The sequence below is a fragment of the Vulpes lagopus genome, chromosome X (assembly GCF_018345385.1).
Source record: "Vulpes lagopus strain Blue_001 chromosome X, ASM1834538v1, whole genome shotgun sequence".
In the NCBI taxonomy this organism is placed as follows: Eukaryota; Metazoa; Chordata; class Mammalia; order Carnivora; family Canidae; genus Vulpes; species Vulpes lagopus.
The window spans coordinates 33,830,074-33,848,281 of record NC_054848.1 but is presented as its reverse complement, the minus strand read 5'-3'; the positions used below and the strand labels follow the sequence as shown (position 1 = coordinate 33,848,281).

Sequence of the window (18,208 nt, the reverse complement as noted above, 5' to 3'; positions counted from 1 at the left end):
CACAAGAAAGACCAAAGCTTTCTATTTCACAGCTCTCATGGCTACAGTGTGCCCAGGGTCCTGCTTTGCAGGAATGACTCAGTGGTGTGCTGGAGCCAGCTCACACTGGCTCCCAAGAGCTGACTGTGTGCATCTCTTCTCAACTCCCTATTTGGTGGCATCATGTTGGTAGCTTAAAATTAGCCGTGGTGGGAGCATCTATACCATGGAAATCAGATGCAAATCAGGATCTTCGTTCATTTGTTTAAAAGCTGGCTTATCACCATACTTCTAGAACCACCTATCCCACAGGTCCCAGAAATTCTGCTTGATCCATGATGTTAGGATAGGACGATGCCATCCTCCCCGACCCAACCCATGACCTGAGTCTGGTCAGTCAGTAGGGCCCCATCCTCTTGGCCTCATCATCTGGTACAGGAATGGGCACGTGACCCACGATAGGCCAATCAGAGCCTTCCTCAAGACTTTAACCAGAGCTATGAGGAGAAATGCTCTTCTCTGACATCAGGAGGAATAAGAAGCATGTAAGCCTAGAGCTGCCATCTTTTTCACGCTCTTCGCAGCCAGCCAGCCAGTAAGGCCAATACAGAAGAGAACATGAGCAAGAGAGAGACAGAGGACAGGGCCCTCATAGCAGTCTGTGCACCTGGAGCTATGTTACCTTATTTTATTATTATTATCTTTTTTTTTTTTTGGTTGAAGCTATGTTTAGAGGGGATTTTGTCACCAGCAACCAGAAGAATCCTAATTGCAATATATAATCTTCACTTCCTTCACACCCTCTTCCTCCAGAGAGCAGCAGATGATGTCAGGGACCTGCTCATACCCCCTTGGCACTCGGTGTCCTCTTGTAGCTCAATGGCTTCTTACTGTAAGCAAATGAAATACTGTCAGGCCACTTGTGGGAGAGGCCAGAGGAGTTAACACATACAGGAGCGGCTCCAAGCTAATGAACAACGGGAGATGGTAGATAAATACCCCAGCTCCCCTGCTCCCTGGGTAGGACTATGAGGCACATTCCACACCATTTCCCTGAGATCCCCTGCAGAGCCAAGCCCTGGTTGCCAACAGTGGGAACCTGTTTTGACACTCTGAATCAGCTTCCATGTCTTCCCTGTCTCGCTTCTCCACTCCCTAAAGACACCTCCTGCAATCACCTCCCAAATAAACTACCTGCACCCAAATCCATGTTGCAAGGCCAGCTTCTGGGGAAATCCAATCTAGAGAAATAGACTGTTGCCAAGAAATGATGTAAATATGACTAATGATTAGTACAACCCAAACCATTTTGTTCCTGTCTTTCTAATCGTCTCCTTTTGTGGTTTTTCAGCCCCAGTTGAGTTGTGTTGCTTGTTTCAGGTTACCTAAGGCCTGGCGGCAGAGTTAGTGTGCAAATGAAGGGGAAACATCGCCCTTGGGAACAGAAAGTGGGAGTCACACTCCTGCTTTTAAGGCCATAACCACGAAATCTGATTTGGATTTGCCCTATGTTTGGTTTGGGCTACAAAATATAAAAATCTGCATGCACCCATAGGTTTTCTTTGGGACACCAGTGAATGCAGAGCAAAGGTTTTACTAGTTTTCTCTGGGGAGAAAGTCAGCCTGGATGGCTGGAGATACTATTCCATTAAAACGGCTCCCTCCCTTCTACCTGGATTGCTCACACTTACTGCAGGCCATTGGAGACACCTTCGCCAAGAAACCCATAATTGTCAGGGAAGTCTGGGCTGGAATGACCTTTATCCCAGCGGGAGAGGCAAAGGCCGACTCCCCTGGGAGCTCAGGGTGCCAGTGCCCCAGCTCACAAACCCAGCCCGCAGGTGAGGGCCACGCCCATTCTTCCCTGGGAACCGCACCTTGTGCTTTGCCAGGCGTCGGGCTGCCAGGCTTTACAACTCCCAACACCTAGATACCTGTATTTTTCCAAAGCCTTGGTTTGGGAGTCATTTCCTAACACATTACAGCACCTTTGGACTGGGTCTACCTCAGACGTCATGGTAAGTGGGTTGGAGGGACTAATTAAACGGATTTAAGTGAAAGATTTTGCGATACTAGATGAGAAGAGTCCAAATCTAAATTGCTGGAGCTAATGCTTCCCGGAATTAAGGATCTTTAAGGAGCAAAATTCAGAAGATGGTATGGCACGAGGGAAAACCTGAACTTGGTGTGTGAATACCTGCATGAGGATTCCAACTCTGTCACTTGCCAAGCCATCTGGCATCATGTGCCATGGACATAAAAACTGACTCTGGGGCCCGACTGCCTGGGTTTAAATCCCAGCTCCGCCACTTACTAGCTGTGTGACCGTGGGCAAGTCAAGTAACCTCTCTGGGCTCACTTCCCTCCTCCAAGAAGCAGGGATGATAATGGTGCCTGCCTTGGAGGACCGGTACAAGCATGAAATGAATTAGGAGCTCTCAAGGGTTCAGAAGAGTGCCTGACACCTAGTCAGCTTCAACATGTTTGCTTTTCTCACCGGTCACAGTCTCCCTGGGCCTTCGCCTTCTTAGCTGTAAATGGAGGATTCCTACCTGGCCTATATTTTGGGGTTTTATGAGGACAAAATGACACAATGTTATTGGAAGGGAAAATCTGGTAAAGCATAATGTAAATTTAGGTTGTGATTAAATCAGCTCTAGCTTTTGTGGCCAACTCTCCTCCCCTAAAGAGCCGGGCTGGGCATTTAGAGGCTTGGTTAGCCTTGACTTCTGGGGAAGGAAACAAGAGCTCAGGGAAACACACCCTCCCCTCTACAAGGGTCGGACATATGGCTAGCAGCTGGGATTTATGCAAAGCATTCTTCAAATTAGTCCAAAAGCCCCACTGTTTGGTTATTGCCCCCAGCGCAACCATAAAACCACAGCTCACAACTGCCAGCAGGTTGTTCCATCTCCAGCCTGTGCTCACCCCGGCCCCTCTCAGCTGCCTCACCATGGCCACTCCAAGTTCCCTGGCCCCAGAGCCACCTGCGTGTCCTCTGGTTAACTCAATCTGCTGTCAAAAAGAAGGAAGTAATTAAATGGGGGACATGTCAGTCCCACCACAGGCCTTAGAAAAGTCAATAAAATTTAGTCACCAGAATGGGAGCTGATTTTTAACCACTCTGCTATAAACCATGACACGCACAAAAGATGTCAGCTTCAGGTCACATAGCAACTAAGCCCAGAAACCGGGTGCACAGCAGTTTTCCTTCTCTGGGGCAGAAGGAAAGAAAAGGAAGGACTGTTGACTCCAGTGAAATGTGATGTGAGAAATGCAGGGAAAACATCTTGTTTCCTCCAAAACTCTATACCCTGACAAGATTTGCAGGAGGTGCATCTGCAGTGGTGAAGAGGAGACAAGTGGAAAACAGGGCAGGATGAAATATTGTTACTCCACAGGCCAGCCCCGCTCTGGGAGGCTGTATATAAGGGAATCAGCCATTAGACAGCAGCCCAATTAGCAACGTTGTTGCTGGCTTGCTTTGCTCTGCCCTTCTGTCTCAGGGTGCTAGTGTCTGCGTGGATTTCCCCAGCGGTCACAGGGCCTCATCCCAGAGGAGCCGCAGGGAGAAGGTGTATGGAGGGAAGAACCAGAGCATATGGGAACCAGAATTCTGCCTGGCTGGCCTGACCCACCCTGTCTGCCTGGCTGGCCTTTCCCTCCCCTTTCAGTTCCTTTTGTGCTTTGTAAATCACGAACTGTCCATGAAATGAGTCTCACTAACCACTTAGTGAGAAATCCCAGCTACAACCTAGGAGGGCCCGCATCCAGATTTGGCCAAGAGGGAGAGGGGTGGCATGAGCAGGAGGTTTCCTTTTCACACATCAGAGACATCACAACAGATCCAGAGTCATAGAAATGTGCTGAATCATTCCATGCCCGCAGGCTCAGCTCTTTCTGCAAAAAGGCCTAGGAACCCTTTTGTTTCTTTTTGTTGTTGTTGTTTTCAAAAAGTCAAAGGTGACTTATTTAGGAATTTCAATGAAATACTAAATGCAAAATGCAGAGCCTAAAGCAAGGCTTAAAGTTAGTTAGCTGGCATTCATGAAACACATATTACTAATTTTCATCCTCACAACTTTCCTGGGCAGTGGGTTCTAATATTATACCAATTTTACAGATGAGAAGACTGAGCCCCAGAGAAATGAAGTAACATGCCCAAGGTCATGTGTCTGAAGAGAGGTAGAAATGAGATTTGAACAGTCAGTCACTAGTATTTACTTCCTGTCAGCTCTGCATGCTAGCAATAGCTGACATTTTTCTGATGCTGAGCAGATTCCCAGACCCTTTCATGTACATTATCTCACTGGATATGCAAACACATCTCTTGAGGCAGGAGTGCTTGCCCCCAATTTAGAGATGAGGAAACTGAAATGTAGAAGGATTAAGTGGTCCTCACAATATTATAGAGGCGGACAAAGAAGAGCAGAAATCAAACACACCTTCTGGTCTTCTCACCACATCCCTGATGCTTCAGAATAGTACGTATTTACATATGGCAAGCTCCCATCAGCCCTAGTAAAATCTACAGCCCTGTTCCCCAGGAAGGCTCCCCTCCTCTGCTTCGGGAGACAGGTGTGATGGCTTCTTCATGGACCACATCCACCCTACTGGGGATTCACTGCTTACATTTCCTGCAAGATGGCCACTCATGGCCATGTGGGTTGTTCAGCAAATGGCCTCACCCTGTCTGTGGAGGCACTGCTTACATTGTAGATGTGGTAAACTTATCATTTTAGTAAGATAATTTTCCAGTAGATGGCAGTAATGTGTCTTGAGGAAGGGGTGGGTGCCTCTTCCTAATTCATGCAAAGGCAATGTAGAGGCTAGTGGGGCCCCTGATGTTGTCTATTTTAAATTCTTTTACCCGTAGGAGCAAGATGGCATTGATCTATCTATCTTCTTCTGTTCACTCTTAAGACCTAAAATGGGAGATTCGCTCTGCCAGGATTCATTTATTGACATTTAACAAAATGCTTACCAGCTGCCTCCAATGGGACAGATATTGTATAAGGTAGGCCTGCAATGGTGAACAAAGGAAACACAGTCCTTGCCCTCCTCATTCTTGAAGCTCAGTAAGAAAGTGCGGAAGGCAAGAGATAGATCTGTCCACTTTGGTTGGCTTACTCTACCTCTCTGGTTTGCCTCTATTCTGTAGGTTGTAAAAGCTCAACAGCAACAACTTAACCCTTTAGACTCTTCTGCAGCTAGAAGTTGCCATGGGACCCAGTTCTGCCCATGAGACATAAACAGTAGTCAATGGATACTCACTATTCTCCTTCTCCTTTCTTTCTGTCTGGAATACAGATACTATGCCTGAGTAGCAGCAGTCATCTTGTAAACATGAGGATTAACCATACTTGCTGTAGACAGAGAAAGAAGAGAAAAGGAGTCTGAGTCCCGTGTGGCATTAGTGAGCCACTAGACTGGTGCTAGATAGCCTATCTTATTTGGGGGAGGTAAATAAACCCTCGTGTTTTTAAACCACCATCAGCCAAGTTTTCTATTACTTGTAGCTGAACACTACCCTAACTGGTGCAAAGAGCCAGACATTAATCAATATAAAAAATAAACGCCACACTAGGGAAGTACAGGGCACAGTGGGAATGTAACCTGAGGCATCTGATCAACTCTGAGAGGCGAGTAAGGCTTTGTGGAGGAAATGACCTTGAATCTCAGTGACTAGGGGGCCAGAGTGAGATACCTTCTGGTAGAATAAAAAAATATATACAAAGGCCTTGAGGTGACAGGAAGCGTATATGTTGGAGGTAGAGAGAGCAGGATGGTATACACAGGTGCAGAGCTAAATCAGCCCCTGGGGATCATAACTGTGACCTTAACCTCTTTGCTTAGTTCATTAACCAACAGGATTGACTAACCACAGCTAGCTAGCCACTCAGGCAGCACCAAAGGGGAAGGAATGCAAATGGAAGTTTCCCCAGGCCTGGCTGAAATGGAAAGGAAATTAGGATCACTTCTGATTATTCACATCAATAGAAGGCAAGGAAGATGCCGAAAGGGAGTCAATGTCAAAGTACTGTGGGTGGACACCCAAGACGATGAGTGTCTGGCACAATCTGGGCACTCAATACGTGTTTGTTGAATGAATAAATGATGTCAATGAAAGTAATTTAAAACTGCAAAATGATGCACCCATGATTATTTCTAATCTATGGTGTATTGTACCATACTCAATCTTTAAGGCAGAACTGGCGAAAGATAACAATAGAAATAAATCCTTTTACATTCTTGTCGAGTACAAGGCTCAGGGTGCTATCTTCCTATTGTGAATCTTAGCTTTGCCCTTTGCTCTGCAAAGGAGGACACTTTCTCCATCAAAAATCATTCCTCTGAATGCCAGCCTTTCTTCTCCCATCGCCCGCCCAGTGCCCTCTTTGAGCCAAGGCACAAAGTCAGCTCACAAACAACAGAACAGCTCCACACTCGGCTTGGCAGAAGTTTAAAGCAGGAAACAGTCTCTGCCATCCATGCTTCTTCATCTTTGGGATTTTGCTTGTTCAAGCTGGCCCTCCTGGCCTCTGGGAGCCACTTTGTCTTTCGCTTCCAGGGAAGGACGTACCTGGCACAGAAACATGGGTTTCCTGAGTGCCGACTATGTGCCGGGAGCTACACACCCGAACATTTGCCTTTCCCGACAGTTCTGTGAATTAGGTTTTTATGATTTCTTCTCATCGAGGAGGATCCTGAGATACAGAGAATTGAAGTAATTTGCCCAAGGTCATGCAGAAAGTCAGGGTCAGAAATGGGACTCAAAGCCAGGTCTGTTGGCATGTGGCATTCATGTCCTACTTTCCTTCTACCAGATTCTCCCGATCCTCTGGATCACTTCCTATGAAAAATATATATAAATATATATATTTATATATATTTCTGTTTCAAACCTTAGTGAAGTATTCGTTTCTCTAACCATCACCCACAGATCTTCAGCCTGCCTGCCTCTGGGAATATTGCTTCTCCCTCTTTCCACCTCTCTCACCTAGGAAATAGCAGTCTCTCCTTGCTTCACCCCACTTCTCACCATCCTTGCTCCAGCCCACCCTCACCCCACAGGGCCCTATGCGCAGCCTCTTTTTGGCCACACAGTGCTTCTCACCAGTCTTGAATTGGACCAGGCTCTGGTGCGTCCCTCCCCTCCGCCTGAATCACCCGCCCCATCCTGTACCTGCGTCATTCCTATTTCACTGTGTCCTTTAGCCATCTGTTCCCCCAGGAAGCCTCCCCCTACATTTCAGCCACATGGCTTTCCCTCTCCATGCTCTCACAACACTGGGCTGTAATGTCCTGTTCACTGCTCAGTCTCCCACTGGTAAGAGGGCTCTAGGAGGTAGGGACCCTGCCATCCTGCTCACTAGTGAATCACCAGCCTTTGAGACCTGCTACAACACACAGCAGGCACAGAGTCAATATTTACTGGGGTCACATTATAGTGGATTCCTTTTCGATTTTCCACCTAACTGTAAGCTCCCAGGGGACAGTGTTTAGGTATTTTCCATCTTTGGATACTCTGGACTAGGGACAAAGTCTGACCTGGGAAGGAAAAGTGGGGGTCCTAACATGTTTAACATAGAGAAGAGTTAACTGGGGAAAGAAACCAGCCGAAGAGGGACCTACTTGCTGTCTTTAAATATCTGAAAGACTGTCAAATGGACTAATCTAAAGCTACTAGAAGTATGGTCCACAGACTGGCAGCATCTGCATTGCCTGGGAACTTGTCAGACATGCTCTTATTCGGGTCCCACCCCAGACCCACCAAATCAGGATGGGACCTGGTGATGCTTTAAAAAGCCCTCCAGGGGACTGTGATGCATGCTGCAGTTTGAGAAGCCTTGGGCTAGTGGTAAGCATATTCTGGGTTAAGACGGAGGCAGTTTTCCATTTAATGCACAGAAAATTCTTCTATGAGTCTACCCAGTAATGGCAGAGGCTGCCTCGTTAAGTTCCCTGTAGCCCTACAGAAAGGCAAGATAACCTCCTGTCAGGCCTCTGTTGGGATTTTATGCCTTGATTATGATATTGTCGATCCAGCCAGGAGACAAGAGACTGGAGTAATGAAAGCCTTTCAGAAATTTCCTACTGATCTCTGGCTTGCAGGATCAGGGGCCAGGGATGGTTGAAGGGGACACTCCAGCCAGACTGGTTCCACTTCCCCACCTGCCTGGAGCCTGAGGAATGGGGGAGTCAATGGGGCAAAAGTGACACAGGCAGAAGGAGGGCATCTATGTTTGTCTTTTTAATTTGAGAAAGGCTTTGTGATTGCAGAAGGAAGGGAAGCTCGCAGTTGCAATAATAGAAATAACCAAAAGCTAACATTTATCAAGTATTTACTCTATGTCAGGCACACTAACTTGCTTGGTGAGGATTTTCTCATTTGATTCTTCCAAGAACCCTATAAAAATCATGAATATTATCTCTTATCTGAGATGAGGAAATGAAGGGAGAAAGAGGCAAAATGCCTTCTCAAAAGATCATGCTGTTAATAAGGGCCAGAGCTGGGATTTGAACCCAGGGAGTCTGGCTTCAGAGTTTGATCTCATGACTTCGACTCTGTGCTCCTACAACCTCCCTGGCACTGAAGATGCTAAGTGGTTAAATGTTAAATGTTCAGGATCCAGAAGGCCTTTGGCTGGGGCCAATGAGATGCCTGAGCTGTGAAGGTGGGCGGAGGAGGGTGAGCTATGAAGAAAACTGATTTGGCCAGGGTGGGCTAGGATGTATGACAGCAACAACCCTCCCCCCGACATATCTGTGCCCTAATGAATGCTTTTCTCCTGCCTCCTAAAAAGTTCATCACAGATGTTTGTAGGTGGGCTGCTTTCCTGAGAGCACTCCTCCCACCTAGGTCAGACCCAGGCACCTTCCACTGTTGGCTCCATCCTCCCCTGCAGCCCTGGGGGACTGTCTGCACCCTACCAGCTGACAGGAGAAGAGTGGGAGCAAGGGAAGGACCTCACAAGTTATTAGAGGGGCCAAGCCTGGGAGCCAAGTGGATTACCTCCCCCACATTGTACTGGCCAGAACTAGTTACATGACCCCTCACCCATGCAAAGGAGCTGGCAAAAAGCTCCTCCTGGGTGCCTGGGAAGACAATGAAAGGCTGGTCAGCACCAGAATTGTCACTACCACAGAGAGATTTTTTATTCTCATCCATGAAAGGGCAGACCTGGTCATCTCTAGACACAATCTCTAAACTGTTTGGACGGCAAAACACTTTACTTTTTTAAAAAAAGATTTTGTTTATTTATTCATGAGAGACACACAGAGAGAGCGAGAGGCAGAGACACAGGCAGAGGGAGAAGCAGGCTCCATGCAGGGAGCCCGATGTGGGACTCGATCCCAGGTCTCCAGGATCACGCCCTGGGCCGAAGGCAGGTGCTAAACCACTGAGCCACCCAGGGATCCCTTTTATTTTTTTTAAGATTTTTATGTATTTATTTATTTAAGAGAGACAGAGAGAGAGAGAAAAAGCATGAGCAGGGGGAGGGGCAGAGGGAGACGCAAACTCCCCACTGAGCCAGGAGTCTGATGCAGAGCTCTATCCCAGGACCCCAGGATCATGACCTGAGCCGAAGGCAGACACCCAACCGACTGAGCCACCCAGGCGCCCTGGTAAAATACTTTAGGCCCATACACTACTAGGTGTAGGCTTATACAGAAATTATATACATGTACTGAAGCCAGTATATGTATTAGATATTTGGTTTGATTGATTGCTTTATTTTTTTTAGGTAAAGAAATATATACTAAGATAAGCTTCATTATTTTCTGCTTCCACCCCAATGACCTGTCTTGGCACCCCATGGCATTTTTATGCCCCATAGCCCTGAGAGCTCCCCAGTGGGGAGGCAGTTTTCTGAGCTGGAAGCAAGGGGTTCCTGGGGCACAATTTCCCATAGAAGTCCCAGCACGTTGGGCAGAAATGGGCAGAGAACAGGGAGGAGCTTACTCTGAACCAATCTGTGTCTCTCTCCATGGAGGATTTCATCATCTTCCTCCTCCCTGTGCCCAGATCTCTGACTTAGGTGCAGGCATGGCATGAAAACCCTCCTGTTTGGTGGAAGTCACTGACCCCCAAACCCACTCGGACTCTAAGGTTGACCAGTCCTGTGGACACACGGGGAGGAGCTGTAGTGAGGTGAGAGATCGGAGGGCTGCCTTGATTCACTGCTTCACTGATGTCCCTGTATTAGAGGGGAAGGGTAAGGATAATACAGTTTGAAATCTGAGTTACTGTTAATATATGGCCTGTGGGGATAAGCTGGTATGAAATTCAGAAAGACAAATGGGAGGGCGTAAGGCAAAATGATAGTGATAACTAGCATTTATGGAGTGCTTACCATATGCCAAGCCTGTTTTAAGTATTTCACCTGCATTAATACACTACAATCCTTTGAAACCAATGTTATTATTAATTCTGCTTTGCAGAGGAAGAAACTTTAACTGAAGCATGTCAAGGTATACTAATGCCCAGTGTGGCCCATTGACCAGCAGCATTGGCCTCACCTGGGAACTTCCTAGAAATGCAGACTCCTGGGCCCCACCCAGGACCATTGACTCAGAGCTCCCATTTTAATAACCCCCCGCCCAGGGGATATTCACACATTAGAGTCTGAGAAAGGCTGGATTAGTGTGGCAACACGGTTTTACTCAGCCCCCATCATCAGTGGCCTTTTGTTTCAAGAGATGGTTGCCTCCCCCAGTGCTAAGTCAGGCAAGTACCTGCTGAACTAAATTCTTCCTTTCTATGTTCTAGAAGTGGTATCTGCCATTCCCAAAGGCAAAATGTCAGGTTAGGGTGGCCAGAACTTACTATCGTAAAAAAAAAAAAAATCATTATTTCCCAAAGGGAAGAGCTTATGAATTTGGTATATAAAAATGTTTGATCAGTTTCCACTTCTCTTTCCCATGGCTCTACAGCAACAGCAGTTAAGAATGAGACTCCAAAATCAGTTGGCCCCCTTTTTACTTCATATCCCACATTGTCATATAGTCAGACAAGTCATTAGCCTGTCTTAGCCTCAGTTTCTTCCTGTGCAAGATAGAGATATGCATAATATGGGAATAGCCTGTATGGCTGTCATGAAGATTAAATACAATAGTCCATGTGAAACACTCAGTTCTGTGAACACATAGTCAATACTCAGCACAGTCAAACTTGATCGTGACGAAGGGTGGTCATAGACAATTCTAGCTCAGGTTTATAATTTCAACTCAAATTGTTCTGGGTGCTCTGGAATTTGCTACGTGTGCCTAAATCTCAAAACAGAAGGAATAATTTGTTTGAGTTGTTACCAAAAAAAATGGATGTCAGAGATCCCCTCCCCATCTCTGGCTAGGTCAAAAAAAAAAAAAAATCACCAAATACCGAAGCACAAACATCTTCACTTTGGAAGAAGGACTTAGGAGCAGTTCTATCTTCCAGGTGACTCGGGGTCAATTTAATTATTTTCCTGTGTATTGTTTCCTCCTATTCTTTCTGGAGGGCAACTCATAAAGTTAGTACATTAAGGTATTTTGCGTACTATTGTTGCAAATTCTGTAAAATAACCAGGGTTTTTCTCAAAATACATGTCAATGATAAGTTTAGATAAGAAGGGACACAGATCCAGAGTGTGTAGCCAATAAAAACAAAAAAAGGAGCTTTTGGTGACCCTAAACACTTTTCTTTTTCTGTTTATCTTTATACATACCATTACGTCTAGAGTCATTTAAATTTAGCCAGGTAGATTTCAACTGCAGTTCATACATACCCATTCCAGAATTATTTCACCTAATTGATACAATTCTCTCTTTTTTTGTATATTTTTTATTGGAGTTTGATTTGCCAACATATAGCATAACACCCAGTGCTCATCCCGTCAAGCGTCCCCGTTAGTACCCGTCATCCAGTCACCCCAACTCCCCACCCACCTCTCCTTCCACCACCCCTTGTTCATTTCCCAGAGTTAGGAGTCTCTCATGTTCTCTCACCCTCTCTGATATTTCCCACTCATTTTCTCTCCTTTCCTCTTTATTCCCTTTCACTATTTTTTTTATATTCCCTGGATGAATGAGACCATATAATGATTGTCCTCCTCTGATTGACTTACTTCACTCAGCATAATACCCTCCAGTTCCATCCACATTGGAGCAAATGTTGGGTATTCCTCCTTTCTGATGGCTGAGGAATATTCCATTGTATACATAAACCACATCTTCTTTATCCATTCATCTGTCGATGGACACCGAGGCTCCTTCCACAGCTTGGCTATTGTGGACATTGCTGCTAGAAACATTGGGGTGCAGGTGTCCTGCCGTTTCACTGCATCTGTATCTTTGGGGTAAATACTCAGTACTGCAATTGCTGGGTCATAGGGCAGGTCTATTTTTAACTCTTTGAGGAACCTCCACATAGTTTTCCAGAGTGGCTGTACCAGTTCACATTCCCACCAACAGTGTAAGAGGAATGTTCCCCTTTCTCCGCATCCTCTCCAACACTTGTGGTTTCCTGTCTTATTAATTTTCACCATTCTCACTGGTGTGAGGTGGGATCTCATTGTGGTTTTGATTTATTTGTGTTTCCCTGATGGCAAGTGATGTGGAGCATTTTCTCATGTGCTTGTTGGCCATGTGTATGTCTTCTTTGGTGAAATTTCTGTTCATATATTTTGCTCATTTCATGATTGGATTGTTTATTTCTTTGCTGTTGAGTTTAATAAGTTCTTTATAGATCTTGGATACAATTCTTAAGCAAATTTTTGTTCATTTTGGCTACCAGATACCCCCCTCATAATATATAGAAGCAACTGATGGGCAGTAAGTGGCCAGCTATCCTCAGCTGGACCCATGATGTGGAGAAAACACAGTCCTGGGTCTACTCTGGATCACTAGGACTACCCTGTGACCTCACAAAACTCACTCAACCTATCTGGACCTTCCTTGGTTGCCATAGCTTTAACATAATCAATCATTTAGATCGCTGGCTCGACGCCCTCACCCTCCTCCTCTTATAGTGAAGAGTGGATGGAAGTAATTCACAAATTCTAAGCCAAATCATATTTAAATTTTGGTCAACTAATATTAGTTTTACTTCTTTTATGTTGTTCAGATGTGGAGAGGTAAATGACCGCTATTATTCTCACTCACGTGGAAGATGAAGAGAGCAGATTCCATTCATTATCCCTTTCTACTAAAAGCCTGTGTATGGGTGCCTGGGTGGCACAGTCGGTTGAGCATCTGACTCTTGATTTCATCTCAGGTCATGATCTCAGGGTCATGGGATTAAACCTGAGTCAGGCTTCCCAATGAGCATGGAATCTGCTGATCTCCCCCTCCCCCTCCCCCCAGTCATACTCTCTTTCTTTCTCTCTAAAATAAATAAAATAAAATAACTTTTAAAAAGCCTCTGTGTGTGTGTTTGCGCACATACGCGTGTGTATGCACACATGCATGTGTGGTGATTTGGAAAAGAAAAGAGGCCAGAAGTATAAGAGGGAGACACAGACACAAATAGAAAACCACTGGAATCAACGTCTTTAGGAATCTGGGTATGAGCACCAATTAGCTGTGTGACCTTGCATAAGTCATGTTGCCTCTTGAGGCCTCAGTTTCCTCACCTATTAAATGAACAAACCGACTACATCATGCCTGGTGTCTTCTCAACTTTCAATGATCTATGGTGCTTTCCCCAGTCAGGCTCAACAAACTGGTCACCTCCCCTACATAATAATGATGGATGAATCAACTTATAGTAGCAGTGTGGAGCCAGTCTACACCCTGTCCATGACCTTATAATATTGAGCTACTGCCTGCTGAGGCAAGGTGGGCCTTTCTGGTTCCACAGTGTACCAGGAGTGATGGCAGAGGAAATGTCATGAAGGAAGGGAGGGGGGAAAGGAAGACTAATCGCCAGAGCGTGACACTCTACTGACAATGTATACCATGACTTGTAGTTTTCAAGATATTTTTACAAATAAGATCCATTGTATTGGCGTCATTATGAGGGTGAGACCATGACATTTACTACATATCCCATGCCTGGCATAGCCTGGGCCTGGCACATAGGCTTAGCATGTGCTTATTGTAAAAAATGAGTCAATGAAAGATCTCATCTCATCCAGTGAGGTAGATGTGGTTATTTTCCTCATGCTCAGATGAGAAAACTGAGATTCAGAAGAGGTAGCTGATTACCTAAGGTCGCTTAGCTATTAAGATGAGCTATGATTTGACTCTGTCTTCCATCTCTAAAACCTGGGCTTGGTTCCCCATGTCATCATCCAGAGTGCGATAGGTTATTGAGAAATGACCATGAATTCTTTGCAGCTTCTCCCATCAAGAAATTGAGTCCTTTTATCCACCCACTGAATTCCAAGCTTGGTCACTTGACTTGCTTTGGCCGATGGGATATTGGCAAATATGATGCAAGCAAAGCCTTAAGAAATACTTGCATATTGAGGTTTGCTCTTTCTTACTGCTGGGAATACTTCCCTTGTCATGTGAAGAAGCCCAGGATAGCCCACTGGAAAATGAGAGACCACATGGACAGAGAGGTTTGAGCAATTCTGACTGTCTCAGCCATCCCCTCTGAGGCTCCAGACATTTAAATGAGACCATCTTAGACCATTCAGTCCCAGCTGGACCAATTCAAAGCAGAAGCCACAAAATCATAAGCAGAAAAATGATTGCTGCTTTAAGCCACTAAATTTGGGGTTGATTTGTTACATACCAAAAGCCAACTGATACAAATAGCATCCTTCCACCCTCGGGGCTTCTGATGTTTCATGGTGACTATTATTTTATGCAGACCTACCCTTCTTTTTCACACAACCTTGAAGTCATTCCTCATCCAAACCCATATACACACACTAGAACACACACAAATGCACACCGATGCTTAGGCATCCTTAGACTTAATAAACTTAGGGAAAGGAAAGGGCACCAGATTTTATAAAACTTCATTCAAGCACATGAAATTGGTGTGCAGGGCAGCTGGGCATCCAAGAAAGAATGTCAAGCACTACTCTGGTTGTAATCTGCAGCCGGCTCATGGTTGCCATTTGCCTCACCGTCGACTGGCTTTTGCAGGGAAGTCTGGAGTAGAGACACAGAAAGAGGAGATAGGAAAGTAAGAAGGAGGAGAAAAGTTCTCACCTGAGGAGTCTGGCCATTAGTAGAGTCAGGCTTGGTCACAGGGCCACAGCCTCCCACCCCCTGCCAACAAACTGCTATCAACAAGTCAGCTTGAGGCGTTTGACCCAAGCGACCGGGCATAAAAGACACCGCCCACCACCTGAGTAAGCCAGCAACTCCTGGGCATGGAAATGTCAGCTGACTGGCCAACTGTGGGTAGTTATTCAAAATCCAAGGTCACAGCAAAGAAAGTTCATGTCTTTCCAGAGCCTGGCATCTCTTGGATTGGCACCGTCAGGTCCTGCCTGGCTTTTCAAGGGAGAGTTAGCAGCTGCCAACTGGCAGGAGCCTGAGCCCGCAGCTGCTGTTCTTGCCACCTTCCATGGTCTGTCACTTGGGCCATTTCTATGCTCTGGTTGCAGTCACAGAACATCTGCAATTAACCAACCGTGAGGGGCCTGCTAACTCACCCAGTGAGGCAACAGAGGTGAAAAAACTGCTAGGATGAACAGAACAAACTGCAACCCGACGTGGGGAAGCCTGGGAGCATTGGGAGAACTGCCAACTGCACGGCCATGGCAGAGCCACGTAGTGGAGCGTGCACAAGGACCCGAGCCCGAGGAGCCCACCGGGCACATGGTAGGTGCCCAGCAAATACTTGTGCAAGGAACGCATACGCATAGGCCCGGCTGCGGCAGCAGGGCTCCCGTCTGTTCTCAGATCTTACTGCAAATGCATTTGGCCCTCCTTGCCCGAACCTGCCTCTGCTCACGAGGCCACCTCTGACCCTCGGAATGAGAGGTTCTCCAGGCCACATCTTAACTGCCAGCACAGACGCCTCCTGATTACGGTGGAAACTGAGATGGGGGCCATCGGCTTCCTCTTCTAGCGACTTCGGTGCAGATTAGATCAAATAAATTAGCATCCTCCATCTCAACTACATTGCTCGATGGAAACAACTTTACACGCTAAGGTAGGGGTTAACTTCCAATTCCTTGCCTCCAAATAAAGATTTACTTACGTGTTTACTTATTTATGCCTCATCTCCCTGCACAAAAGGTTTAAGACGGCAATGGAAAAATATCAAATGCAGCATTCTGTTTTCAAGCTGACAAGCCTGGAGAAGGAAGCTTTTTTTTTTTTTTTAATGTTTTCCTGGCAGCCTCTTTTGACCTATACTTGGCATTCTGTGTAATGTCCATGTGCTAGAGATTGCACTGGTGGGAAGGTCACGGGTCGTGCGGTGTCAGCTCAGCCCACGCAGGGGGATGAGAACCTCAAGGCCTATCGGAGCTGAACCCCTGGCCAAATGAGGTCATGGGACGGGAATGTCAATTCTAGAGAATGTATGTTTTCTGGTTTTACAATACAATTTGGGGAGGTGAAAGATCGTGTCATTACAAATTCAATAGAGTTCAGGGCAGAGGGCAACGAAGGAGGGGGGTGGGAGTAACGTTTGCCAATTTGTCAGGCTCTAAGTCCCCATATCACTCTTCACGCAATCAAGAGTGATCATAGGAAGCTTCCAGGGAAATCTCACAGTCCCAATATTTTCAGTGGAACAATTATACCTTTGTAAGTTAGGTACAACACCGCTAGAAGGATAGGCAGGACAGATGGCCCGGAGGCAGGCTTGATGATAAAAATTGGCTTAAGGAGGTGGCCTGGGGTGGTTCAAAGAAACACCTAGATTAGGGGCACCTGGGTGGCTGAGTGGTTGAGCATTTGTCTTCAGCTCAGGTCCTGATCCCAGGCTCCTGGGTCCTGATCAGGCTCCCTGCATGGAGCCTGCTTCTCTCTCTGCCTCTCATGAATAACTAAATAAAAACTTAAAAAAAAAAAAAAGAATCACGTAGACTATAAAGATGGCAGAGGGGAAGAATAGGGGCAGAAGATACAGCCCTGAACCTGGCAATGATAGCAACTCGGCCAAGAGGGGGCTAAGAATTCCAGACACAAGTTGCCCCCCAGGGGAGGCTTGTTTTCAGTTGGTTGACTTATTTCTCTTTAACATGAAATCGTTTTCAAAAAGAGAAAAACAGAAGGAATTTTACAGTGAACATCCATATACCCAACACCCAGAGTCTACGATTAACGTTTTGCTACAATTGGTTGCTTCCATATCTATCCCTTCATCCATCTGTCTGGCCATCTCATTTTTACATTAAGGAGGGCACATGATGTAATGAGCACTGGGTATTATATAAGACTGATGAATCATTGAACTTGACCTCTGAAACCAATGATACACTATGTGGTAATGAATTGAATTTAAATTTTAAAACAAGTGAGTTGCAGATGTCACTTCACTTCTTCCCAGATACATCCACATGCGTGTCATTAATGGTTGTTCAATATTTGGTGTTTTTCCCTCTTGAGATTAATTTATATATAATGAAACACACATACGCATCTTCAGTTACCACTTGATGAATTCCAATAATAAAGCAGTGCCACCCAAACCCCGATCAAGATAAAGAACATGGCCACCATCCAGAAAGTTCCCTCCTATCCTTTCCCAGTAAATCCCTGCCTCTAACTATCCGAGGCAACCATTGCTCTTTCTTTAAGCACCAGAGATTAGTTTTGTATATTCTAAAAAAGTCTCATAAATGGAATCATACCATATTCACTCTTGTGCAAGGTTTCTCTCAGTCAAGATAACGTTTTTAGAATCCATCTATGCTGTTTTATCAGTTGCTCATTCCTTTTTATTGTTTAGTAGAATTCCATTGTACGAATGATCACGTTTTGCTTATCCATCTACCTGTGGATGGCTATATTGATTGTTTTCAGGTTTTCTGGCTATTAGGAATCATTTTGGATTGATGGACATATATAAGTTGAAAGGTCTCAGTGTCATAGGCCTGTTAACTCACACGTTCAACTTTCAACTGTCCTGCAGTTAACCTTGTGGCTTACCCTGTTAAGTGTCAGAGTTTAGAGTTGAAAGTCAAAATAACTTATCACTTAATCTGACTTACGTTCAACGATTTATATCAATTTTATTGCCTCATAAGGTAAGAGACAAAAATGAGAAGTAATTTGCATCAATAGAAAGAATCGGTACTATTTCATATCTACTGGGGTCTGAGAAGAT

The 18,208-nt window shown here is 45.5% G+C and overlaps 1 long non-coding RNA gene across 1 annotated transcript; it reads right to left on the bottom strand.

Annotated features, from left to right (window-relative positions):
• Positions 1-703: 703 nt before the first annotated feature.
• Positions 704-15,238, bottom strand: LOC121483586. Its single transcript, XR_005985750.1, has 4 exons — positions 15,130-15,238; positions 6,563-6,832; positions 5,254-5,345; positions 704-869 (listed from the first exon to the last, which is right to left on the bottom strand). It is a non-coding gene; the product is annotated as an uncharacterized LOC121483586 (long non-coding RNA).
• Positions 15,239-18,208: the final 2,970 nt, after the last annotated feature.